The 27,499-nt window shown below is 41.8% G+C and overlaps 1 protein-coding gene and 1 pseudogene across 2 annotated transcripts in view; one reads left to right on the plus strand and one right to left on the minus strand.

The window, feature by feature from the left end:
- The window catches only part of CA8 (carbonic anhydrase 8), a 115,977-nt gene that overhangs the window by 16,897 nt on the left and 71,581 nt on the right, over positions 1–27,499 (plus strand). The window lies entirely within an intron of this gene.
- LOC137210687 (ubiquitin-conjugating enzyme E2 variant 2 pseudogene) lies at positions 790–25,844 on the minus strand (annotated as a pseudogene).

A 27,499-nucleotide genomic window follows, 5' to 3' on the forward strand; every position in this document is an offset into this window, starting at 1 on the left:
TCACTTCAAATATTAACACAGTTTGTGACATTAAACAATTTATTTATTTTTAAAAAGATTTATTTATTTAATTTATTTTTCTGGCTGCGTCGGTCTTAGTTGTGGCACATGGGATCTTCACTGAGGCACATGGAATCTTTTGTTGTGGCGTGTGGCTTTTCTCTCTCTGGTTGTGGCACGTGGAGTCCAGAGCATGTGGGCTCTGTAGTTTGGGGCGCACAGGCTCTAGTTGAGGCACGTGAGCTCAGGAGTTGTGGTGTGTGGGCTCAGTTGCCCCGCGGCATGTGGGATCTTAGTTCCCTGACCAGGGAGCAAACCTGCGTCCCCTGCATTGTAAGGTGGATTCTTTACCACTGGACCACCAGGGAAGTCCCTAACAATTTAAACTGCAGCTCTTGTACTCAGCAAAGTAGATAAAGCTTTGTCCTTTCTGCTTTTCCTTCTTGGGGTTGGTAGTTTTCAGAAACACACATGCTTCCACAGCTACCTGACATTTTTTGCCATGCTTTCATCTTGTAACCGAATTCTATTACGCATACTCCAGGTTTCTGCTTAAATGACAGCGCCTTAACAAGAGAAAGGAGAATTGTGCTGCATTTTTCTTCCCATTACCCACTACCCGAAAACATAATGGGTTCGCACGTGTTAACTATATTCTTACAAATGTCTGGGTGAGGTCTACCAGCTGGAATTCTTAATGTGTGGGTATTTTGCATCGAGATATTTAATCAAGACAGCAAACGTGAGTAGAATGTTGTTGATTTAAAACAAGGATGGGATCCAGTCAAATTAATTCCTGTATGTTTGTCCTGGCGGTGGTGGTAGCTGCATGTTTTCTTTGGACGGCATTAGATGTCTTAGCTCTTGAAGTACAACTTTAATGCTGTATGAATTTTGTGATTTTGCTAATAGCAGTATCCTTTCTGCATCCACCGTATCACTAGAATTATTTATTCTGTTCATGTTAATTTTGTTACAAATCTAATTAATGGAGGAACTTCCAGGTATTTAGGTTCAAATTCAACTTTCAGGCTATGTATTGTGTTTTCGTCATTTTGTATGTGGAGACCGTCATGTTCTTTGCTACTTCAAGGTAGCCTAACTGTGTATATAACTCCTGGTAAATTAATCTTTGCACATGAATCGCTACTTTCATACTGCTATGGGAAAGTACATCCCAGGCATTTAGATTTTATGCTGGAGCAGCAAAATTAAAAAAAAAAATTGGGGGTTGGGGAGACCAACAGAGTGGCCAAGTTTTATTTTTTTTCAAGTAACGTTATAACTCTCTGCTGTCCCCATCAGTTTGTAAAGAGAAAATTTCTAATTTAATAGCTAAATGTAGGAAGGATATGGTCTCAGAATAAACACAGGCCTATACATTTTTTAAAAATTTATTTTTCATTAATTTATTTATTTTTGGCTGCGTTGGGTCTTCGTTGCTGCGTGTGGGCTTTTCTCTAGTTGTGGTGAGCGGGGGCTACTCTTCATTGCGGTGCGCGGGCTTCTCACTGTGGTGGCTTCTCTTGTTGCAGAGCACGGGTTCGAGGCTCATGGGCTTCAGTAGTTGTGGCTCGCGGGCTCAGTAGTTGTGGCACACAGGCTTAGTTGCTCCGCGGCATGTGGGATCTTCCCCATCCAGGGCTCGAACCCGTGTCCCCTGCACTGGCAGGCGGATTCTTAACCACTGTGCCACCAAGGAAGTCCCTAGGCCTATGCATTGAATAGACTGAGCTTTTAACAAACTCCCTACATTATTTCTGTTTGTCTCATTTCACTCCAGATGAAGGATAGTTTTCTTAGGATGGGCACTGATCCTGCCCACAGACCAGCTGGAGATCGTGTACGGCAGGTTTGACTTTCTTGCCCTTTTGGCCTAAAAGTTTACAATTTGAGAGTGAATTATCCAGATAGAGCACAGCATATTTTAGGGCAGACTCTTATCTTTATCTACATTGTATTTAAAGAGCAGGTCTTGCTCTGTGTACTCTGAAGGGCTCGGTGATAATTGAGCCACATACCAGCTGTTTATGGAAAGCTGAGTGCATTTGATAGAGTTCCACTGTGCAGAGCAGGAGTCTGTAATTGTGAAGAGTCCAGATCTTGATTGCAAAATAGGCCGACAAAACATTATGAAGAATGTATCTCATAATAAAGTGCCAATCTTGAATATTATACCTTACCCCCCAATATCCTGGGTTTCCAGATAACCCTGCGTTTCTTCTTTTCTTGTCAGGGAGATAGTAGTGTCTGCTATTTAAGTGTTCTTTCAGTGAAAAAGACCTGGCTTTTGGGCTGCTGCCTCTCCAAGTGATTTGCATATTCATTTGACAGAAATATATTTATTTTTATTTATTTGTTTTACTACTCCGAGGAGATACCAGGAAGAGTTTGCCCGGTTAATAGTGAATTGATGATCTTTTCAAGTTATTTGGTTTCCACGGGCATCCCAAGTTGAGCTTCGAGTTTGTGAACCTCTTCCAAAACAGAGACTTCATTGCCTTTCCAAGGAAATGTCATAGGGTGACTTCAGTGAGTTAAACTATCATGAGGGGGCTTCCCTGGCGGTCCAGTGGTTAGGACTCCATGATTCCGCTGCAGGGGGCACGGGTTTGCTCCCTGGTCAGAGAACTAGGATCCTGCAGGCCGCGCAGCATGGCCAAAAAAACCCCCGAAAACAAAAACATTATGAGGATTAGACATATAAGGCATGTAGATAATTTGTCTGTAAAAAGAACTCTAGAGATCACCTCGAAAGGGTGTATCAAACTAACTTTCCAAACTCCTGTTTTAACCTCGGAGAAATCTGGGGCTCCAAAAAGTTAAGAGTCACAGAGCATCTTATAGGAAACCATGATGTATGGCCTGGATGAAGAAGAGTGCCTTTTGTTTAAACAAGTATTCCATTTAAGAATTATCCTTTACTACTGGTCTTGTCTCTGGTGGTGTAGATGGAAGGAGACAGCACCACAGTCTTTGTCTCCCTCTCCGCCGCCCCTGGGAGGGCTTTTACGTCTGCATGCAGCCTCATTTAGAGGTGAGCGTGTTTTAACCTTGCTCGGAAGGGTTCTAGTGAAGCTGTGGCCTTGTGCCTGGATCTTACAGGCTATGAAGACAAAGCTCAGATGGGCTTTGTGAAGGTACAGGGGTATGTGGTCTCGAAGGTAGAACCTTGCTGCCCCCTGAGAATTGGGGTGGATTTAACGGGCCATCTAGTTCTGCCCTCCCTCTGCCTCCCGCCCCCCAAACCCACTCTGCCGAGATGCTCCGCAAGGTCTGGGGGGGGAAGTGACTGGTTCAGGAAATGACAGAGGACACGTGAGACCTGTGAACTGACTTCTGCTCTGAGGGATGCTTTTTCCACCTTCCAAAGCCACTTCTTACTAGGAAAAGCAGCTCTACTTTGAGATTTTATTTGCCACGGTAGTTACAACTTTGGATTGAGATTGCTTTAATGGGAAAAAAAGGGAATCTTGCCATTAAAAGGAGTTAAGACTGACACTAAAGGAAACAATTTCACATTGGAATGTTCAGCTTCTCTGGGAAGTGTTATCATTTTGACCAGAAGCAGGCTCTGACCATAATGGTTATTATCATTTGGGGGTCCTGGGATTGTCCACAGCACTAGCAGGCTGAGCCTCACGGGTAAGCAGATGAAGGAATTAGATCCCTGTGCTGTGGCCCCTTCAGTCGTCGTAATTGTGGGAACTCCCTCTCCCATCTGGGTAAAGAAAAATAAAAACAAATTTTATGTTTCCTGAATTCTAATGAACACTTGCCTTTTTATTCCATAAAAATCATGGCTCCTGCTTTGATTCAGCATATTTATTTATTTTTCATTTATTAAAATGTATTTGGAGCAGAACCCTCACAGTTTACCGAGTAGAAAATAAGTTATGGTGTTGAACGCACAGAAATGTTCTTTTAGTGGTACCACGTTATCTGGCAGTCTGCCATTTTCTCTTAGAAATAGAATTGTATAAGACCAACTTGACCTTCAGGTAGTCACTTTGAAGCTACCTTCAATTTTATCTTTGTAAGGATTTCTTGTAGTAGATTATTCATTGTCATTGTTTGAGGATGTATGAGAGGTTTTTTGGCAAACTAACTGAAAGAAACATTAGTATGGTAGCTGACTTTGCTATGTAAGGTAAATTTGTGCAAAATGAAAAATTAGTTCCTATAAATGAATATGACATATAATGAATTTATAGGCGGTTATAGACTTGCTGCATGTAGAAAATATTTTAAATTGGGTTCTTACAGATCGAAATCCTCCAGTAAAATACATCTTCTCTTAATAGGCCTTCCAATAAAAATGGACTCTGGTTTAAATATGTAGTTCATAACCAAGTGGTCATCTTTAACTCATCTCCATCCATTCTTCCGTTTATCCATGCATTCATTCAGTCAATCAACAGGTATTTCTTGGGAACCAGCTGTTCAGGCCGTGGGCTGAGTGATAGGCATATAGAGTTGAGGGCAATAGACAATTCATGGCATTTTTGTTACATGGGGGGAGTCCAAATGCAGTGTTCATAATTTGTCTCCTCCCAGCTTTTCTCTAAATCAATGAGTGTTTAGAAGACTTAATTGAGGGTTTCTGTGCCATGTGAAGGGCCTCATCCCCTCTCTCCTGTCTATATAGTATACAAATTCCAGCTATTTAAAGCTAATTAGAGGAAGATTTTTTTTAAAATTAGTGTTTATTGGAGTATAGTTGATTTACAATGTTATGTTAGTTTTCTGCTGTACAGCAAAATGAATCAGCTATACATATACATATATCCACTCTTTTTTAGATTCTGTTCCCATATAGGTCATTACAGAGTGTTGAATAAAGTTCCCTGTGCTATACGGTAGGTTCTTATTAGTTATCTATTTTATGTATAGTAGTGTGTCTGTGTCAATCCCAATCTCTCAATTTATCCCCCTCCCCTCCTCTTCCCCCTTGGTAACCCTAAGTTTGTTTTCTACATCTGTGACTCTGTTTTGTAAATAGTTTCATTTGTACCATTTTTTTGAGATTCCACATATAAGCGATATCATATGATATTTGTCTTTGTCTGACTTACTTCACTCAGTATGCCAATCTCTAGGTCCATCCATGTTGCTGCAAATGGCATTCTTTCCTTCTTTTTTATGGCTAAGTAATATTCCATTGTATATATGCACCACGTCTTCTTTATCCATTCATCTATCGACGGACATTTGGGTTGCTTCCATGTCCTGGCTATTGTAAATCGTGCTGCAGTGAACACTGGGGTGCATGTATCCTTTTGAATTATGGTTTTCTCTGGATATATCTAGAGGAAGACTTCTGAAGACATTTATTAGAAAGCCAATATGTTATTTGAGATATAAATTATTGTCAGCCAAGTGAAATATTTATCAACTAGTTTGCAAAAGGCACTGTGCTAGGTACAACCCTGTTATAGGTAGTTGTAAGCTAGAGTAACTAGGATAACCTAACAACATTAGGATTGGTGAGAGACAGGATAGGAGAGTGTTGATGGTGGGGAAGAGTCGGGAAAGGTCTAGGTTCTGGGAAGCAGCCGGAGAACATGGCACCAGTACTGCTGCCTTGATTAACAGTGGAACCTTGTGGGAGGGAGTCAGGATGGTGTAGCTGGAAAGAGTTTGGGCTTGGAAGTCAGAAAACCAGGATTGAAATCCAAGCTCTGCAACCTTGGGCAAGCTAGTAAACCTCTTCCAGCCTCGATGTTTCTGTCTGTAAAAGGGGCTTGAAACTAGCTCAGAGGCTGGCAAAGAGTAAACCCTTCAGTATGTACTTCCTGTTACTAGGAAGAGATGGGGGATGTCATTGTGGTTGTGATGATAAAAATCTGGTGAAAATACCGTGAGGGGGAAACCAAAAGCATTTTTTGTTCATACAGGTAAGAAATGCAGAGACTATGAATGGAGAAGAAATTTTTTTTTTTTTTTAAACCCCTACTCTCCTGAATACATTATCTTCTACAAGTCTAGTCAGTATGTCATTTCCTGGTCATTTTTCCTGACACATCTCTTTATGATTGCTGTGCGTGCACATGCAGTAGCATTTATATTATCAGCTTATTTTGTAGTGAAAATCAAGTAAATATTTCCTGTGTAAACAGTGTGATTAAACTTCTAATTGAATAGAAGGATGTTAAGATGTTTTTAACTTCATAAAATCTTAACCAGTATAAAAACTGCATACGTCTTTCTGGTTGTTTTTCTTTTTTCTTTTTGTATTTAAGAATGATAAGTTAAAATGGCACAGTGAAGTTATTAGTAAGATAATTTTGTCCTGGCCACTGCTTTCCTGTGCTTGAATACATTTTTCCTTTCAGCTTCTTAAGGCTACACACAACAAAAACTCACTATGGAATCCTAGAGCAAAGTAGCATGAAGCCTATGGGGAACTGGACTTTTTGGTGCCGTGGTCCCCTAGGAGGCAGCCTGCTCTGGTGGCATAGATTATCAGTCAGGGAGGGCTACACTCTGACTCCAGTTCACCAGGGTGTTTGCTGTTGGACTTCTGTGTGGTTGTTTAACCTCAATTCCTTCACTGGTGCATAAGGATAATACAATTGTTCCCACCCTTGTGAAACTTAGGGAGAGGCTGTAAAAATTAATGGTATACTGTTGGAAGCACGGTTCACTGAATATAGTGGTGGAAAATAGTGTTACTAATTACAAAATCTGGTATTAAAGTGTTTCCTAAAAGCATTTTAAGGGCATAATTAGTGTTGGATGCAAATGTTGTAACATGGGCCAGTACAGTTGTTTTGTTTTTTTTAAGAAGCCTGGAAATGAGTAGAAACAAAGAAATCCAGATTTTAAACTGTTGACTATAAACATTACAAACACTAAGTATAAAAGAAGGACATTTGTAATGATAAGACCTGATAAATGAAAGATGGACTTTTTTTTTTTTATCAATTCATGCAGCGGTCCCCAACCTTTTCGGCACCAGGGACAGGTTTCGTGGAAGACAGTTTTTCCACGGATAATGGTGGCGGGGCGGGGGGATGGTTTCAGGATGATTCAAGGGCATTACATTTATTGTGCACTTTATTTCTATGATTATTACATTGTACTATTTAATGAAATAAGTATACAGCTCACCATAATGCTGACAGGAGGCAGAGCTCAGGCGGTAACACGAGCGATGGGGAGCGGCTGTAAATACAGATGAAGCTTCGCCGGTAGCAGTCTGTGGCCTGGGGGTTGGGGACCCCTGAATTGATGTTTTCACTTGGGCACCGTAGGGCAAGTGCATTCTCTAAACCTGGCTCAGTGAATCACTTAGCTCTCTGTATGAGAGAGTTTATTCAGTGGAAACCAATTTATCTGGCTTCAGAGTTCATGTAGTTCCCATGAATATTCCTTGGTGGGTCTATAAATTGGTGAGCTCTCTGGGGAGATCCCATAAAGAGATTGCTTCTCCCCAGCCTGAGCCCTGAGCAAATAGGAAGTAGACATCCTTAGAGCCATCAGATAACGGAGAACAAAGCATCACCTTTATTATGGATGAAGGACACTGGACACATGGCTTAGTATGAGGGAGTCAGCGTGCTCAGTTACAGGCAGTGGGTGGAGGGAGGCGAGATAGGAGGGAAGGAAGGGAGGTGAGGAGATGGGGGGCAGTGAGAAGTTACAGGTTGGGTTTATTAGCCTGCTCTCTAAGCCTAGCTCAAATTTCAAAAGAGGAATAAAGGGGAGGATGGAGTTGGTTGAAGGAGTGGAGAGGAAGGCTAGCTTTCTTTCGGGAAAATCCCTCTTTATGGGAACAAGGAACAGAGAAGAGGTATTTCCTGTTAATAAGACTATTCAGAATTCTCCCAAGCGCCCTTTAAAGTTCTATGGCACTGGACACTAGCACGAGACCAACCGTATCTGGGCATCAGTGAAGGAAGTCCTGTTTCCTTTTGCTGCAGGTTTGTCCCTTTTAACCACCTGGGACCACATCCCTTTTTGCCTGCAGCTCCATTGTACCTAACATAGTCGCACAGTTTTCCACTTTCTAGAAGGAGCTGGGGCTTGGAGTGAGCCAGGATTTTGAAGCATGTGTAGGATTTATTTATTTTTTCTTTCTGATTCACTTGGGTGGGTTTTTGCCCGGTTCACCATCTCAGCTGTTGTTTAAACCCAAGGTTTAACTGAGGGAAGTTTATGGATGTTTCTCTTTTCAAAACTTATGACCCAGGTCCAGGGCTGAAATCATTAATCCTGTTCCGAATTTGGGTTGTACGGCTCTGAAAATATTTTACGATAATTTTTAAACACAAATATCACTTATTCACCTTGTGATGGAGAACAAATATTCCAGATTTTTATCAGTGGGCATTGTTCCTCATTAGCTTATCAGCCCCGACATTCTTTAACTGTGTTCCCAATCTTGCTGTTGGGAACAGCAAGATCGAGATCTAACTGATCTAGAGCTCGACTGTGTGGTCAGTGGCTTGGGTCCTAGTGGGATAAAGGCTGTGGTGATGCCTGCTGCCTTTTCCTCAGCTGAGCTCAGTGGGCTACTTTGTAGAAAGACATTAACAAGTTTTGAGTCTGTTAGGAAGGCAAGATGGTGGAGTGATATATACCATTCAGTTAGCAAACATTGGTTGAGTGTCTGTGTTTATGGCCAAACTCTGTGAGAAAAATAAAAGGTAAGAAGACAGCATTTGTTTTTGTTGTTGTTGCTGTTTTATATTTTAATTTTACCGGAGTATAGTTGATTGACAATGTTGTGTTAGTTTCAGGTGTACACCAAAGTGATTCAGTTATACATATATCAGTACATGTAGTCATTGTTTTTTAGATTCTTTTCTCATATAGGTTATCACAGAATACTGAGTAGAGTTCCCTGTGCTATACGGTAGGTCCAGGTTGATTACCTACCTTATATATAGCACTGTATGTGTGTTGATCCCAGGCTCCAGATTTCTCCCTCCTGCCCAGGCTTCCCGTTTGATAACCATAAGTTTGTTTTCAACATATGTGAGTCTGTTTCTGCTTTGTAAATAAGTTCATTTGTATCTTTTTTAAAATTAGATTCCACATATGAGTGATATCATATGATATTTGTCTTTGTCTGACCTCACTTAGTGTGATCATCTCTAGGTCCATCCATGTTGCTGCAAATGGCATTATTTCATTCTTTCTTATGGCCTAGTAGTATTCCATTGTACATATATGTACCATGTCATCCTTATCCACTCCTCCATCGGTGGACACTTAGGTTGCTCCCATGTCTTGGCTGTTGTAAATAGAGCTGCAGTGAACACTGGGGTGCAGGTATCCTTTTGGATTATGGTTTTCTCCAGATATATGTCCAGGTGTGAGATTGCTGGATCACGTGGTGACTGTAGTTTTAGTTTTTTTTTTTTTTTTTAACATCTTTATTGGAGTATAATTGCTTTACAATGGTGTGTTAGTTTCTGCTTTACAACAAAATGAATCAGTTATATATATACATATGTTCCCATATCTCTTCCCTCTTGCGTCTCCCTCCCTCCCACCCTCCCTATCCCACCCCTCCAGGCGGTTACAAAGCACTGAGCTGATCTCCCTGTGCTATGCGGCTGCTTCCCACTAGCTATCTACCTTACTTTTGGTAGTGTATGTATGTCCATGCCTCTCTCTCGCTTTGTCACAGCTTACCCTTCCCCCTCCCCATATCCTGAAGTCCATTCTCTAGTAGGTCTGTGTTTTTATTCCTGTCTTACCCCTAGGTTGTAGTTTTAGTTTTTTAAGGAACCTCCGTACTGTTCTCCATAGTGGTTGTACCAATTTACATTCCCACCAGTGTAAGAGGGTTCCCTTTTCTCCACACTCTCTCCAGCATTTACTGTTCATAGACTTTTTAAAAAAAATTGGGGTGTAGTTGCTTTACAGTGTGTTAGTTTCTGCTGTGCAACAAAGCGAATCAGCTTTATGTATACATATATCCCCTCCCTCTTGGGCCCCCCCCGCCCCCCCCCCGGATCCCATCCATCTCGGTCATCACAGAGCACTGAACTGAGCTCCCTGTGCTCTACAGCAGGTTCCCACTAGCTGTCTGTTTTACACGAGGCAGTGCACATACGTCAATCCTAACCTCCCAATTCATCCCACTCCACCCCCCCGTGTCCACACATCTGTTCCCTTTGTCTCTATTCCTGCCCTGCAGATAGGTTCATCCGTACCATTTTTCTAGATTCCACATACATGCGTTAATATGCGATATTTGTTTTTCTCTTTCTGACTTACTTTACTCTGTATGACAGACTCGAGGTCCATCCATATCTCTACACATGACCCACTTTCATTCCTTTTTTGATGCTGGCCATTCTGACTGGGGTGAGGTGATAACCTCATTGCAGTTTTGACTTGCATTTCTCTGTTAATTAGTGATGTTGAGCATTTTTTCATATGCTTTTTGGCCATTTGTATGTCTTCTTTGGAGAAATGTCTATTTAGTCTTCTGCCCATTTTTTGACTGGGTTGTTTGTTTTTTTGACACAGAGCTGCATGAGCTGTTTGTATGTTTTGGAGATTAATCCCTTGTTGGTTGTTTTGTTTGCAAATATTTTCTCCCATTCTGTGAGTTGTCTTTTTGTTTTGTTTATGGTTTCCTTTGCTGTGCAGAAGCTTTCAAGTTTAATTAGGTCCCACTTGTCTATTTTATTTTATTTTTTTAAATACACTTTTTTATTTTTGGCTGCGTTGGGTCTTCGTTGCTGTGCGTGAGCTTTCTCTAGTTGCGGCGAGCGGGGGCTACTCTTCGTTGCAGTGCGTGGGGCTTCTCATTGCGGTGGCTTCTCTTGTTGCGGAGCATGGGCTCTAGGTGCACGGGCTTTAGTAGTTATGACCCACGGGCTCTAGAGCGCAGGCTCAGTAGTTGCGGCGCACGGCTTTAGTTGCTCCACAGCATGTGGGATCTTCCTGGACCAGGGCTCGAACCTGTGTCCCCTGCATTGGCAGGCGGATTCTTAACTGCTGCGCCACCAGGGAAGCCCTATTTTTGTTTTTATTTTCATTATTCTAGGAGGTGGATCAAAAAAGACATTGCTGCGACTTATGTCAGAGTGTTCTGCCTATGTTTTCCTAGACAGCATTTGTTTTTAATGATTCTGTTGTCTGGGTGGAAGAGGCAGAATTGAGATAGAAACGTATGAAATAATAACAATCGATAGGTGACGTGACAATGGAAAACAATTCACAACATCCGTAGGAAGCAACTCCCATGTGTTTGCTGCTGTGCTTGGTGCTGTTATAGGGCAGTAAATAAGAAATAATCTAGGTCGAGAAGAAGTTCCCATTCCCTATTAAAAATGACTGTTATATATGAAAATAGGTTTAAGGGATGAAATATAAAGGAGGACATACATCATGGAATAATGGATTTCTCCTGGGCTCAGAGAAAAACTGTGGGAAGGGATGGATATTGGAGCTGGGCTTTGATGGCTGGGTAGGAGTTTGCTGGATAAGAATGACATGGATGGAAAGAGAAGAGGTGGGTGTAAAGACGTAGGAGAGGACATGGGGATAGGGCTTGATGAGTGATAAGAAAAGACCAATGTGATGCTGAGAAGTGGAATGCGAGTAATTGAAATAGTGATGGCACAATTAATAGGAAAAAGAGGGAGTCAGACAGTGAGGGACGGTGCTGGGGAGAAGCTAATTAATTTGGATTAATAAATGATACTATTTTAACAGGTGCCATTTTATCCTATTACTACCTACAGTGCCTTTCATCCCAGCACACTTTCAAATTAGGTAAAGAATAATAGTAGTTGGGGTCACAGTTCTTTGAAAAATTGAAAAGATGCCCTTCATTGTAGGTGAGGAGGAAAATGTTTGAAGCTATACTAAGCCTTATATAATTTGAGTCTTAATTAGAGCTAATATTTCTCCACACAGCGGAAGAGTGAGTTAAAGTAAAGATGACTAGATTTTAGTTTTTACTTGTTAATTGGAGTTGATTTGTGTTCTCAAGGGAAAACATTTTCAGCTTTGTAATTTCCATTCCCTGTCTTTAGTCTAATGGTCTGAATTTATTGATCTTTGCAGGGTAATACGTATTTCTGCCTGGGTTTCCTGGGCAACACCCAGCAGAACCTCTCCATTTTGGTGTTTTTCGAGGGGCTTTTTCTTGATGTCTGTGCTCCTTGGAATTGCTACACGTTGCTGTGGTCTGTTGCTTGTTCCAGAGTCTGTCTCTTCCTCTGTCACACCCTTCACACGGTGTTTTTTTCCAACATAGATGTCCATGACCTGTCAGTGCACCTGATGGCTCTCATAAGTTTCTGTATTTTAAAAATTAAAGAAAGTGGCAGAAATAAAAAAAGGTATTGACAGTGAAAGCAGCAAGTGAAGATGCTTCGGATTACCTGGATATTTACATTTACATCCATCTCAATTTTAATGGAGACTTTATTTTGAAGTTCGTGGAATTTTACTTTAGATGACTAGAATTTGTCTTATTGGCATTACTGATCCGGGTGAGTGAAAAACTTCTGGAGAACTAGACTTTTTGCTTCTTGATTCTAGTTAAATTTGAGCCCTCTTTGTAGGAAGAATTATCCTTAGTTGTTTGAGTCTAATGTCAGAACCACGTAGGTGGCATCTCTTATTGAATAAATAGTGAGTCCGGTGGGGACAAAGATTGGGGAGAATGGAGGTGATTCTGCCTTTCTCTCTCTGACCTTCTTTTTTGGTGGCTTGGGAAAGATAGTAGGTGCAAAAGTGGGCTGACCAGCTACTATAATTTTTTGGGGGAATAATATTCAGTGAGCTGGTACATTGTATTATGTGTGTCAGAAATGAATGGAGATTTTGACTGGGAGGCTTGGGAGCATTGGCTGTTGTTAAAGGACTTGGGGATGCCAAGAGGGAGAGGGAATTGGGGGGAAGATGTCAAGGTCAGCTTAGTCATGCTGAATTGGAGATTGCTTGAGATTTGTATATAAGGCAGCTGAAAGATAAATTGTAGGAATTTTCATGTTTGGAAGTGTGGTTTGACTTCTAATAGAATTTCAGTTCCTGGCATGTAGGGGGCCTTAAATATAAACAAGTGGGTGAAAGCAGAGATCCGAAAGTTCGAGGCATAATACCAGGTGCTGGGGATGTAAGACAGAAAGTCCTCGCTGAGGGACTTTGGCCTTGCCATCTCTGTGTCTAGAATGTTCTCCCCCCCCCCCCCCCATAGCCACATGGCTGCTTCTTCAGCACCTTTGGGTCTCTATTCAAATGTCACATAATCGGTGAAGCTAACCTTAGCCTGCATGCAGTCCACGTCCACCTCTAATTTGTTTTTCTCCATAGCGTTTCACAGTAATTTAATACATATATGTGGTTATGTATACGCATACGCCATGTATGTGTAAACATATAAATATAACCTATTCTAGCTGGAATTTAGGGGATCTGGAAATTAATTGGCTGGAGGTAGCTTTAGAATGGCAGGCTGAGGACGAAGAGCAGAGGCTCCTGAATGACAGGTTTCCGTGGAGAAGTTCTCTTTGTCAGATGTATCACGTATATGTGGTCTATTACTAAAAGCAGTGGGGAGCACTGTTCTACACCTCACAGCTGTGAATTCTTCATTCATTCGCCAACTATTTATTGAGCACCTACTGTGTATGTTCCAGGCAGGTTTAGGTACACCCACGACAAAATACGCAAAAAATCACTTCCCTTCTAATACTTTCCTTCCGGGGAAATGTAATCAATTGCCTTGACCAGAAGAGGTGATGCCCTTTAGGAAATCATTTTAAAATCCAGGCATGACGTTCAAACGTTGTCAACCGGGATGACGGCCCTGACAAGAAAAAGAAGGGCGTGTGTTAGAAAGGATGTGGGGAGAGAACATTCAGAGCTTTGTTTGGAGAATCAGGGGCTGAGTTGTGAGCCTCAGTAACTGGAAGAATGGTGGAGCTTTTAGGAACTCCAGAAAGGGACTGTACTGGTAGCAAATTGTGGTGTATACTTTGCTATGTTTTGGATTTGACAGTTGCCATTCATTCAAGTGGAAATGCCTAGGAAGAATCTGGAAATGCAGCTCTGTAACTCAGAAGGGAGGTCACAGACCAGGATTTATTACAGCAGCGGATGGTATTTACTTACGTATCCATTGAAATCTGGCTCTAGGTAAATGAGTTAATATAAGACCACATGGTATCTTTTCTTCATCCAGTGTCATGGGATACCAGTGGCAATTTTAATTTGGTGTCTTCTCACCATCACTTATTGGTCAATATCACAGGAATATGTTATGTTCCCAAGTAAGCCTAATCAGGCAAGACTTCACCAAGGGGAAACTACATTCCTGATCCTAGGGAGGGGCTATTTTACGCCCTTAGTTGACATATTCCGATTGTAGCTATAATAATAGTATATATTGTCCTTATCTACATCCTCAATTAATCCATTCTTGAAACTTACTATACTAATCACCTTAATAATAAACTAATAAAATCTCCTGCCTATTATTAAGAAATATTAATGTGAGTATAAGAGGTTTAGGATTAGATTTATACTTCTGAAATCACCTTAGCTGATGATATATTTTATGCTCATTGGTAATTGGTTTACATTCTTCATGTGTTTGTTTTTCAGGGTATTACAAAGTGATGATATAGAGAAAATGCCCCTTAAAATATTTCGGTGAAAAGCTGTGTATCAGAGCAGAAAGCTCAATCTGCTTTTGTCCACTCTTAGGTATAACTTTATTTTCAGAAACGATTAGATTTTGTCAGAAGCCCACATTTGGATTGTAATGAAAATTTTCTTTTACTTATGAAATTATTCACGCTACGCATGCGTGTAAAATACTTGATGTAAGTAACAATTGGAGTGCTCAGCAACCTACATCTCTTTCATAGGAGTGCCTTAGTTTCAGACGAGTAATGGAAGACACAGCTAAGAAATAACAAGAGAACGTTTTCCTGCCACATTACAAGGAGTCCCAAAGCGCAGGTCCAGGGTTCCAGGACTTTTCCAGCTGCTCAGCCGTGCTTCCAAAGGCCAGGTTCTCTCTGTTTTTCTGCTAAAGCCATTTTAGCATTTTGGCTTTTTCCCTTTGGTTTTTTTCACTCACAGTTGCAAAATGGCTGTATCATCTGTAGACATCCAGTCCTCACAGATTAAGGGTTAAAGGTCGTAAGAGGAGAAATTTTATTCTCTGGCATGTAATGAGTTATAATTTATAAAATTCACTCATTTAAAGTGGGTGAATTTTACACATTATAAAAGGCAATGGCTTTAGTGTATTTACAGCGTTTTGCAACCATCACCATATTCTAATTTTAGGACACTTTGATCCCCCCAAAGAAATACTCATCCTCCATCCTCTCTCCCCTAGGCAAGCGACTAATCTGCTTTCTATTTCTATGGCTTTTCCTACTTTGGACATTTCATATAGATGGAATCCTGTAATATGGGGTCTGTTCTGACTGCCTTCTTTCCCTGGGCATAGTTTTTAATGTTCATTCATCCATGTTGTAACCTGTATCATTACTTTTTATTGCTGGAGAGTATTCCATTGCTTGGATACACCACATTTCGTTTATCTGTTATGGGTATTTGGTTTGTTTCTACTTTTTGGCTATTATGAATATTGTGGCTATGAACATTTGTGTACAAGTTTTTGTGTGGAGATACGTTTTCATTTCTCTTGGATATGTATACCTAGGTGAGGAATTGCTGGGTCATATGCTAACCCTTTGTTTAACATTTTGGGAATTGCTAATTTGTTTTCCAATGTGGCTGTACCATTTTACAGTCTTACCAGCAGCAGTGTGTAAGGGTTCCAGTTTTCCACATCTGGGCCAACACTTGTTATTGTTTGCCTGTTTGACTGTAGCGATTCTAGCGAGTTTGAAGTGGTAGCTCATTGTGGTTTTGATGTGCATTTCCCTAATGTTAATCATATTGCACATCTTTTTATGTGCTTACTGATGATTCATATATCTTTCTATTCAAATGCTTTGCTCATTTGAAAAATTGGGTTGTCTTATTATTGAATTGTATGAGCTCCTTATCCTTGATACAAGTACTTTATCAGACATATGGTTTGCAAATATTTTTTCTCATTCTGTGGGTTGCCTTTTCACTTTCTTAATGGTGTTGTTTGATGTCCCAAAGTTTTTGATTTGGATGAAGGCTAATTTATCAATTTTCTTCTCTTATCAGTTGTGTTTTTCATACCATCTCTATTAATTAAAGTAAAAATTTTATAACTAAATAACATATAGACAGAAAAGTAACCAAATCACAAGTGTACGATTTGTTGCATTTTCACAAAGTGAACAAACCTATGAAACCAAAATTCAGATTAATAAACAAAGTAACCACTCTCCCTTCATGGCCCCTCCAGGGTTACCCATGGTCTTGACTTCTGACACCATAGATAAGTTTTACCTGTTTTGGGACTTTACATAAATTGAGTCATACGGTATGGGTTATTTTGTGTCCAGCTCTCTTTTATTCACCATTATGTTTAGAGATTCATGTGCATTGCAGTGTGTGCTTTTTGTTTACTTGTCCTCATGTATGGTATTTCATTATGTGAATTTTCTATAGTATATTTTTTCAAATGTTGATAGATGTTTGGATTGCATTCATATCTGATCTGTTAGGTTGGAGTTTCTCTGAATATTCTAGCCTTTTGGTGAACCTATACTTAGGAGTATATCTGGGGTTACAGGACGGTCAGAGTTCAGTTCTAGCGGACTCTGTCAAGTAGTTCACCAAAGTAGCTGTAGTAATCCACGCTCTTATCAGTTTTTGAATCTCTTTTCAGGAACTAGCAAACGTTTTCCCAGAAGTCTTCCTCACCTCCACCCTCGAGTGGAATTCCCTCACGTATTTTTGGCCAGAACTTCTGTGCACACAGGTTCCTGAAACAGTCATTTCAAGGGAAAAGACGAGGCTGGAATAGTCTTGGCTTGGTCAAGATTCACCCCATGGGGCTGAGGAGGGGTCCAACCTTCCCACTAGCCCTTGACCTGCTGCTGTGTAAATGCAGTTGGGTTTCTGTTTGCCTGGAAGAAAGGATGCCGAGGGCAAGTCAGCTGTGTCTCCTGAGAGAAGGATCATCCAGTTAAACCAGTTAGATGCCTATCTGAAAAAGTGGCTTTTTGCTGTACAAGATAACTCTTTTGGAATTATTTTGAAAATGTACCAGGCTTTTTAGTTTCAGGGTAGCTAAATTAGTAAGTGCTCAATAACTGTTTTCTATAGTGATTCTATTTTTCTCGCTTTAATTTACCTTTTTATACCCGTATGTTTTCAGTAGGGCTGCCATTATGAGCTGAATGTCTGCCTTGGTACAGAGTTGCTAGTCCTTACGTGTGTCTCCATCACTATGCCTTATTGGAAATGGACTATGAAGTGCTCAAGTATAAAGCTTTCCCATTTTCCCAGAGAACACGTTTTTATTGAACTTTTATTCCTGTTAAAGGCTTAATAGCAAATTCATTAAAAATATCTAGTACTGTGTTATATAAAAGCAAAGATAATAAAACAACTGTATACCTCTATAACAATTTTAGATGCAAAATTATCTTCCGAGTTATGTTGCTTTATTTATTTTAAGATTTAATTGTATTTATTTTTGGCTGTGTTGGGTCTTCGTTGCTGTACGCGGGCTTTCTGTAGTTGCGGTGAGCGGGGGCTACTCTTCATTGCGGTGCGCGGGCTTCTCACTGCGGTGACTTCTCTTGGTTCTAGGCGCACAGGCTTCAGTAGCTGTGGCTCGCGGGCTCTAGAGCGCAGGCTCAGTAGTTGTGGTGCACGGGCTTAGCTGCTCCGCGGCCTGTGGGGTCTTCCTGGACCAGGGCTCAAACCCCTGTCCCCTGCATTGGCAGGCGGATTCTTAACCACTGCACCACCAGGGAAGTCCAGCTATGTTGCTTTAGAGCAAGAAAGGCTCTTGCTTTTCTAAGGGACCCATCTCAAAGAGTATATATACACATGAAAACAGAGTTTTGTTCTTTAATATATTTCATTTCTCTAAAACACATATGCTATCAGTAATTAAAACTTACAGAAAACAATGATTTTGTTTCTATTATTTGCATTTGCATAGGGTTTTGGAGGACAGTTTTGGATGGCCAAGATGATAAAGGCTTTGAGTAGCGGAGCGTATGTACTGGTTAGACAACAGTGACTACATGGACCAGGGGAATCAGGAGTGTTGTAAAACAGAGACTCCCCCAAGTCCTGGAGAGGCAGGCCCAGGGGTAGGCAAGATCGGGCGTAAGCGAAGTCCTCATTTCCTAATTGGTGTTCCCATATCTGCCCTCTGAGCATCTAAAGCACTTCAGCATTGCTGATAATACATTTTGGATTATGTGCAATACGTAACCATCTTGTTTTAGAAACGCTTGTCCCCCTATGTCAGAATGAGCTGTACAGAATTACAGTGTATTGCCATGTAAATGTAGGTGAAGCTTCCTATCTGAATTGTGCTTTTCTGGTGCACACCCACTGATGTTTTTCCTGTTCCTAGCTGACCTTTTTTGCCCTGAGCTGTTTTGGTAAAAGTTCCACATCAATCAAGGAAATTGATACTTTACCTTATCACAGCATTGAAAAGAAACTTGGACTCTGTGTTTTAGGTCAGTAATAAGTCACAATCCAATTTTCTAGAATGTCCTTTAAAATAATTTGATTCATACTTGGTTCCCTAGAGCCCTTGCTCCTGTGTTGGCAGGAAAGTTTTACACAAAGCCCTGGGAAGCACGGTCCCCTTTAATTAGCACTGAGAAGTGACGTGGTTTATGGTGAGTTTGCTAAAGAATGGTTCTTTGTGCAACTGTCTTGAGCAACAAGTGAGTTGGATTAATTCGTTATGATTTTAAAGTTAATAACAAAACTTATATAAATAAGGAAGCACTTTGTGGGAAAAAGCATAGGTGTCAATCTTTACAGAACTTTTTGTCCATAAGATTAGGGCCGCCTTCCTGTGTTCTCATCTAGTTGTGTAGCCTGTCAAAGTTCACTCTTCTCACAATAATTCGAAGATGCAAGACGTTTATATTGTTGGAAAGTTTTCTGTCCCTTGCATTTTCTCATAGCCATGGGATTAATGCAAGATTCATTTTACTGCAGTACTCAGGGAATTGTGGGGGCAGTGTTAACACTTTTGAAGGCCATCCGTGTGCCAGGTACGTGCCATATCTTATTTAATCATTAAAACATCCCTTAAGGGTAGGTGTTATGTCTGTTTTTCAGTGAATAATTCAGGTCAAGAGGCATTAAATAAGTTGCCCAAGGTTACGTTGGTAATGGCTGAGACCCAGACCAACTACCATTGTTTTCCCTCTACAATATGTGCCTTCTCATATTTCTAATAAAATGGTCCTCATTTTTGCTCTAGATAACTGCCATTCGAGAAGTGAAAGCCTCTGCGTATGCTGTGTCCACAGACAGGTACCTTTCCAGGCACAGTGAGGGTTAAAATGGATTTTCTTCAACATTTTCAGATAAATGCATTTTATTATAAATCGTAATCTTTTGAATATTGTAATTGGATTAAAAAAATATTGTTTCTGAAAATTAGGTTGTGAGGCAATGTACTAGGTATATAATAAAGTTGGAGGGTGAAAATTGACAGTGGTATTTCGCAGAGAAATGAAATAGTTCTGAATTTTAAATACAATTAAGATTGCTTTCTATGTGTTCTTACTACTAAAAAGAGCTTATTACTGTAATTTTTATCACCAACTCACCTGAAACAGTTAAAACATAATAAGTCAAATTTGCCACACTTTCAAAAGTTATAGAAAGATATATTCTTTTAGTGCATTGCGAGGACTGTGCCCTATGGACAGGGAGAAGCCTCTGATGAACTTTCCCAGGCGGACATTATGACATAACTGCAAGGTGGACTCTGCAATGAATTTGAAAAGCCAGTCTTGCAGGCATGGAGGCTAGTTAAGAGACCTGGGCCGTAATTCTAGCAGTAGATCGTGGATATCTAAAGTAAGGAATTGCTCGTGGGTGGAAGCCGAGTGGATGCGTTTGGGAGATGGTAAGGAGGTAGAAAATGTCAGCACATAGTTCTTTTTTCTTTCTTTTTTTTTTTTTGATTTTGTAAAACTCTTTGTGTGAATCAACTTTACATACGAATTTCTATAAATACTTACAGAATTTCTTTTCTGTTAAAGTTGCCTATCATTTCTTCAATTTTGTAGATTTCTGAGAGTTAACAGAATGTTCTTTGCCTGGTTGTCGCTCTTATTTTTTAGTGTGAACACTAGCTTTCACTAAGGCCTTTTCAACTCCTTGGTCTGGTTCTGTTCTGAACACACCTCTAGATTAATGCTCTAGCGAGGGTCAAGCACTTTGAGCAGTGATATTAGAACAAGCCCTCCAAGTTCTCTAATAAAGAAATACTTAAAAATTTTTTCATCACATTCACGTGGCTATATTTCTTAGTTGTAGAAGTTGCAGGACATAGTTCTTGTTTGTTTGTAAGGGAAGAAGAGGACAGAAGAGGTTTTGGGCTTGGGTCCATTAACAGAGCTAGGAACAAAGAGGGGGACAGAGGTCTGAGGGATGGTGGAGGGACTTCAGTTTTGAAATGCTAACTATAAAATATTTCAGTAGGCAGTTTAGTAGAGAGATCTAGACTCAGGACAGAGATTTGGTTAAAGATGTTGACTTTGGAATCATGGACATCTAGGTGACAATTGAAGACATGGGGTCACCCAGCAAGAGTATGCTTAATGAGAAGAGAAGAGGTGAGAGGATGAAGCCCCGATGGTACCACCCCTCGGGGGGTGTCAGGGGAAGCAAACCAGTAGAGAGGCCTGAGATGAAACTGGTATTGAGGAGGTGGAAACCCACAGAGCATGGTGCAAGGCACGCACCGGGAGGGGCAGTTCGAGAACAGGCGGGTCTCAGATGCTGTAGAGCCGTCAAGTCAGCCCAAGCCAGAGGTGTGAGTTAGAAGAAGGTTCTGGTGAACTTGGCGAGAGCAGTTTCACTACAGTGATAGGATGAGAGATGGATTTCAGTGGATCGTGGAGGAAATGGGCAGGGAGGAAGTGTCAATGGGGAGCATAGCCAAGTGTTTGAAAAGTCTGCTGTGAAGAGAAAGTAGTAGGAAGGATTTGAGGTCAGGGAAGTGTTTGTTTTTTAAGGATGAGAAAAATCTGAACGTATTTAAATGATGCACGTATTTAAATGGTGATGACAAGGAGCTAATTAGAGAGGGAGGCGTCTGGCCACAGAACTGATGGGGCAAGGCCCCTCGCGGGGCCAGGGAAGAACAGAGCAGAGGCAGGTGTTGACTCAAGCGTTGCCTTGGGAGGAAGGAGGGGAGATTGGCAGGATGTCCTGGCGGGAAGCAGAGACAGTTCCCTTTCCGATGGTTTTATTTTCACTTCCAGGCAGGAGACCTTGCTGTTGGAATATTAACGATGTTCCCGAGGGGCTGCAAACCGTTCGCCTTTGGGGCTGGATTACGGCTGGATTCCGTTGGCACTGTTTTTTTTGTTTTGTTTTGTTTTTTTGCGGTACGCGGGCCTCTCACTGTTGTGGCCTCTCCCGTTGCGGAGCACAGGCTCCGGACGCGCAGGCTCAGCGGCCATGGCTCACAGGCCCAGCCGCTCCGCGGCATGTGGGATCCTCCCGGACCGGGGCACGAACCCGTGTCCCCTGCATGGGCAGGCGGACTCTCAACCACTGAGCCACCAGGGAAGCCCGGCACTGTGCTTTTTAAATTTGGGAGTTTAGGCACCGCGGGCAGGGCACCGATTCCCCTGTTTCACAGCCCCTCCCTCCTGCCCCATCCCATCTTTCCCTCATCTATCAGCCTACTTCCTGGAGGCCTTTGAACGGCTGACTGACTTTGGTGATCTGGCTTTCTATAATGGAAAGAAACATTATTAGTTATCGTTAAACCTTAAGAAAATAAACCTAGAGGGGTGGGATAGGCAGGGTGGGAGGGAGACGCAAGGGGGAGGGGATGTGGGGATATATGTATATGTATAGCTGATTCACTTCGTTATACAGCAGCAATGAACACACCACTGTAAAGCAATTATACTCCAATAAAGTTGTTAAAAAAAAAAAAAAAGAAAGAAAATAAACAGTGAGCTCAGGCAGCATAATGAGAAAATAACCAGACAGCAGGTAGATGAGCGCACCTCCGTTTTCAAAGATCGAGCTGTTTAAATACAGCCCTGCCCACTCTCCCTGGCACCTCCCGCTTCTCTTGACCATAATTGGCTCTAGCCAGCACCCACTTGCAATTTACCAGGAACTTTCCAAATAAGATCCCTTGTCCTGGTAACAGCTTTACATGTTAGGTGGTCTGATCTCTCTTTTACAGCTGAGACCCCCCGGGGGCTCAGATAATTTTCCTAGGAGTTTGTAGTGAGAAAAGAGCATTCATTCACACTGGGTGTGCTCTTGGCCTTGGGCACAGCCTGGCTGGATTCTAGCCATTTCTTGGGTCGTACATTCTCCATTCCTCTTCCCTGGTTTTCCTTGTCTCTCCAGAGGACGTTGTTTGTCGTTCCTCCGCGTGTCCTGTGAACAATCACGCTGAGAGTTCTAACCTACTCAGTCTTCTACCCTCCCTCTTTGGAGGAGAGAGGCGGCCTAGAGGCGACAGAGCCAAGCCGCCCGGGACCAGGTCTGGCTCTGTCACTTGTCAGCTGTGCAACCCTGGACAGGCTGCTTCCCCCTCTGTGCCTCCGTTCCCTTCTCATTAAGATGCGGGACTGGGGTTTCCCTGGTGGTGCAGTGGTTAAGCATCCACCTGCCAATGCAGGGGACAGAGGTTTGAGCCCTGGTCTGGGAAGACCCACATGCGGCGGAGCAACTAAGCCCGCGAGCCACAACTACTGAGCCCTTGTGCCACAACTACTGAAGCCCGTGTGCCTAGAGCCCGTGCTCCGCAACAAGAGAAGCCACCGCGATGAGAAGCCCTGCACCACAACGAAGAGTAGCCCCTGCTCGCCACAACTAGAGAAAGCCGGCACGCAGCAACAAAGACCCAATGCAGCCAAAAATAAATAAAAATAAAATAAATTTATATATTAAAAAAAAAGATGCAGGGTTGGCGGCAGTCATGACATCTACCATTGTAAAGATGATAGTGAGGGCTGAGCGAGGTGATGTTTTTTAGGAACAGCGCCTGGCAGAGCAGGTAGTACCAGTGCTCGTTAAATAAATACACATACTCAGAACATCCTCTGTCATTTACAGGACACGCAGACCCTTTGTGCTCATTTTTTCTTCTGTTGAACTATCAATTTCATGTTTTTATTTATTCACGCCCTGGATTCTTTTATAAAACTATTGGAGGTCTTTGTATTTCCAGTGTTGAAAGCAGTGCACACTAAAACCCTAGATGTTATCCGTGCTCAGTAAATGTTTTGATGAATGCCTTGATTATTTTAGAGCTCTGTTGTGAAATGTGGTTCTCATTTGGGGGCAGAGGGGGATCGAATAACAGATGCAGTCTCTAGATGACTTACATTCTATAACACCAAGACCCTTTGACAGTCTCTTTACCTTCTTTATTTTATAGAATGACACATGAAATATAGAGGATTTAAGTTATAGTGACTTAATTGCAGCCATAACCCACAAATAAGACAGAGGATATTTCCTGGCAAACCAAGAAATCAATGTCAGTGAATCAGTTTTAACTGCTTCTGATCTTACATTAAATATAAAATATTTCAAAATGATGTATTTTTTCTTCGATTCGCTCCAGTGAGCCTTTTCCAACCTTCCATAGTGAATTTCCTAAAGGCAGCTTTGTTTTTTGGGAAAAGAACCCTAACCACACTGCCATGCCCTGCTCCTAAGAAGGCAGCAAAATCGAGGTAAACAAAAGGAAATTAGCAAAGAGGAAATCATTCTGCTCTGGAAAAAGTGTTTTCATAAATTACATGAAACTAGTGCCTTTTCTTTTTTTAAAATTAAAAAAAAATTGAAGCGTAGTTGATTTACTAGTGCCTTTTCAAATTGAGGATTCTGAACCCTAAGAACATATAAGTAGCTTTTGATATTAATATATTAATAGATGAAGTTGCCCTGAAATGCTCCAGCACAGCCTCCTATTTCTCTTTTTCCGATATCAGAAAGTACATCATTAAGTTTAGGCAAATGTGACAAGTAGGCGACAGTTAGAGGTAGAGTTTCAAATAATTTATTTTCCATTCCTTGCTTTACAGCGCTTTGTCACTGTTCTATGTCTACACCTTGAATGTCCTTTTCTGAATCATAGCGGCATGATATATTGACGATGACATCTTAAGTGCCACAGCACCTGAAAATAATATACACTAAATCTCAATTTATCTGCAGATGGATGGCTGCTCCGCACAGTCAGGAGTGGATATGGAGAGAGGGGTGCTTTCTCTGCTGGTTTTCAAAGCTCCCATTTTGTTACTCAGACGCTTCACTTTCAGTCTTCTTGTCTTAAAAATTCCAATACTTAACGTCTTCCTTCTTTCAACCCTCAGTATCCTAAGTGTAGTCGAGACGTGAACCTTTCTTTTTCCTTTTCTAATTTTGTAGCTCTTTCCCAGTGCGCTGAGAATGGATATTTTGGATGTGATAGGGTGAGAAATAGCCGGGTGAGAAACTTGGCTCTGGAAACTCAAAATCTAGTGGGAGATCTGCTACAACTCTCACGGTTGACTCTCTGGGACCGAGGAAAGCAGTTAAGTCAGGGCACAAAAACCAGGACGTGCTCTTGGTGACCCCTTTTCTTCTGTGACTGTGTTGAATTGTGGTCTAGCTCAGAGGAAGGGTATTGATGACTGTAGTTTTCAGAAAAATGGTTTTCAGGTTCAGTTACACCTGTTGTCATAGGTGCATCGAATACTTCTGATTTTTCAACACTTATAGCAGCCTGTGATTCTTTCAGGTTTTACTTTTGCCCATTAAAAGAGTAGATTAAAAGAATATTACAAGTTAAAGGTGACACATGTGGAATCTAAAAGACGACACAAATGAACTTATTTACGAAACAGAAACAGACTCACAGAGAGAGCAGACTTGTGGTTGCCATGGGGGAGGTGGAGAAGGATGCAGTGGGAGTTTGGGATTAGCGGATGCAAACTATTGTATATAGGATGGATAAACAACACGGTCCTGCTGTAGAGCACAGGGAACTGTATTCAATATCCTGTGATAAACCATAATGGAAAAGAATATGAAAAAGAATGTATATATATGTGTATAACTGAATCATTTTTGCTGTACAGTAGAAATTAACATTGTAAATCAACTATACTTCAATTTTAAAAAAAGGAATACTACAAGTGAAAGATGAATTTTTCTTAAACTCAGGCAAACTGATTCTTCTTATTTAAAAAAAAAAATCCCTCAGCCCTCCCTACAGCTACCTTTCGATTTGTTTTCTGATGCTCACTGCCCACGTTCTAGGCTGAGCTGGCCCTGCCCCACTTGTTCATCCTGATGTCTTTACACTCTGCCTCTGCTCCTTTCATTGTATTGCAGCCGCCTTCTCAATTATCTTAAAGACATCAGTCCAAAGTCTCTTTCTGTCCTTCTTTTCTTTCTTTTCTTTTTTTTTTTTGTAGCTGTTGTCGCTTTGTTGTGGTAGAGCCTTGACTCTGCTAACCACGCTTTCTTCCAGAAAGTCTTTTCTCATTGGTCCTAACAGGACTTTGGAATTTTCTGGGTTTCCTCCTGCGTATTTGATAGTCCCCTTTCCCTCATCTCACCCTTACCCAAAGCTCAGTCCTTACCCTTCCGTTGGTCTCTTCTGGGACTTGACCCCTGGGTGAGCTGACCTTATAAGGCTGTCTCTCTGGGTATGTAGGGATGTCTGCAGTCTGCACCTCGAGCCCCTGCTTCTCCAGGCAATTCTGGTTCTGCATCTCTTACTGATGGGACCCAGTTTGATTGTAATGATGTAACTTTCAACACCTAAAACTGGACTCATCCTACTTTTGGTTAGTGGTTTAGGACGGAGACCCGTTATCCCTTTCCCTTCGTATCTGTTGGTTCATGTTATCTCTATCTCCAGCTCCCATCTATCTGTCTATCAGATGCCTGTCGAGGCCTCGGAGGGTGGGTAGAATTTGGGTAAGCGGCAAGACAGGGGGAACAGCATTCCAAGTGAGTGGAACAGAAACGGGACGGGGAGGGTGTTGTGAGGAGTCAGGAGTCCCACTTGATTTGAGTATTTGGGGATAGTTGGGGAAGGATGGGGTTGGAGAAATTTAAGCCCTGTATGGGCAGGCAATGAAGGAAGTTAGAGATTTTGAACAGAGAAATACGGTGAGAGCAGTGTTAGAGAGAGATTGGTTGAGCTTTGAAATGCAAATGATTAGGGGTCAGCAAAGCCTTGGTGAGTTGGAGATAAAGGGGTGGGGGTCCCCGGGGGGTTGGGGGCTCCATGAAGAAAACAGTGAGACGGTGCCTTTGAAGGGAATGGATGTCAGTTCTGGAAATACTCAGCTTGAAGTGGCTCGAAGCCACTTGAAAGGAAATGTCTATTAAGCATTTGAAGATAGAAGACACAGAACCTGTGTGAGTACAGGGCTGGGGAGAGAAACGTGTGAGTCATAATCGCCTTTCCAGTTTTTACTGCTTTTTCCATTCCTCATGATTCATTCTTTTGTACTCTAATGCGGTTGTGTTATTTGTGTTAATAATAAACCTCATTTATCTTGACGATAGCTTTCTGTTAGGCTGCCACGAACTGTTCAAACTTATTTTTTCTCGGTGACAAATAAATGATTATAAGGCTACGGCTTGTCACAGTTTCATAACTTTGGACACATTTATCTATTGCTGTGAGTTAAGTACATTAAGATGAACGTTTCGCAGGTACTCATGGTGTAGCGGCATAATCAATGGCAGGAAATTGGAATTTGGGAGCCCTTCAGCAAAAGAGCAAAGATTTTCTCTAAAACTGTAAAAGGTTGCTTTACCGTTGTTATCCTAGGGTCAGATTTTTTTTAATAGGAAGGAATGAGGGTCGTGATGCTGACAGAGTAATAATGGGTCTTTGCTCTTTTATGTCTCTGTAATAACGTACACTGTTAACACACGAGGCCACGTGCACGAAGGCCTTGGTGGGTGGGGTGGAGGAAGAATGGTAAGAGGTGAGGAAAGACTCAGCTTTAACTGTGGGCTTCCTGCTCTGATACCCCAGTTTGGGAGAAAGACAGAACATTTTGCTTCTTGAGGAAGAGTCACTGAGCGGGTGGGGAGCTGCCCCTCGCTTCCGCTGAGGAAGAATCATCTGTTGTTCAGCTGTTCTTGTTGGCAAGCTTGGTAGGAGTTTGGGTTCAGACTGCAAGAGGCAAGCCCTCTGCCACCTGCTGTCCCGTGTGTTTGCAGGCAAAGAAGGTCTAGGCTCCAGAGACCTTCGTGAGGCCAAGTCCTGCCTGTGTCATCGGAGGAGTGAGCTGGCTGAGCAGAGGGGCCCCTCTGAGTCGAGGCAGCGGACGGAGTCAGCACACCCTCCAACCCTTGTCCTCCTTAGAAACGAGCAGTGTTGATGACCTTGGGCTGCACTGCAAAC

Source organism: Pseudorca crassidens, chromosome 17 (assembly GCF_039906515.1).
Source record: "Pseudorca crassidens isolate mPseCra1 chromosome 17, mPseCra1.hap1, whole genome shotgun sequence".
Lineage (NCBI taxonomy): Eukaryota > Metazoa > Chordata > Mammalia > Artiodactyla > Delphinidae > Pseudorca > Pseudorca crassidens.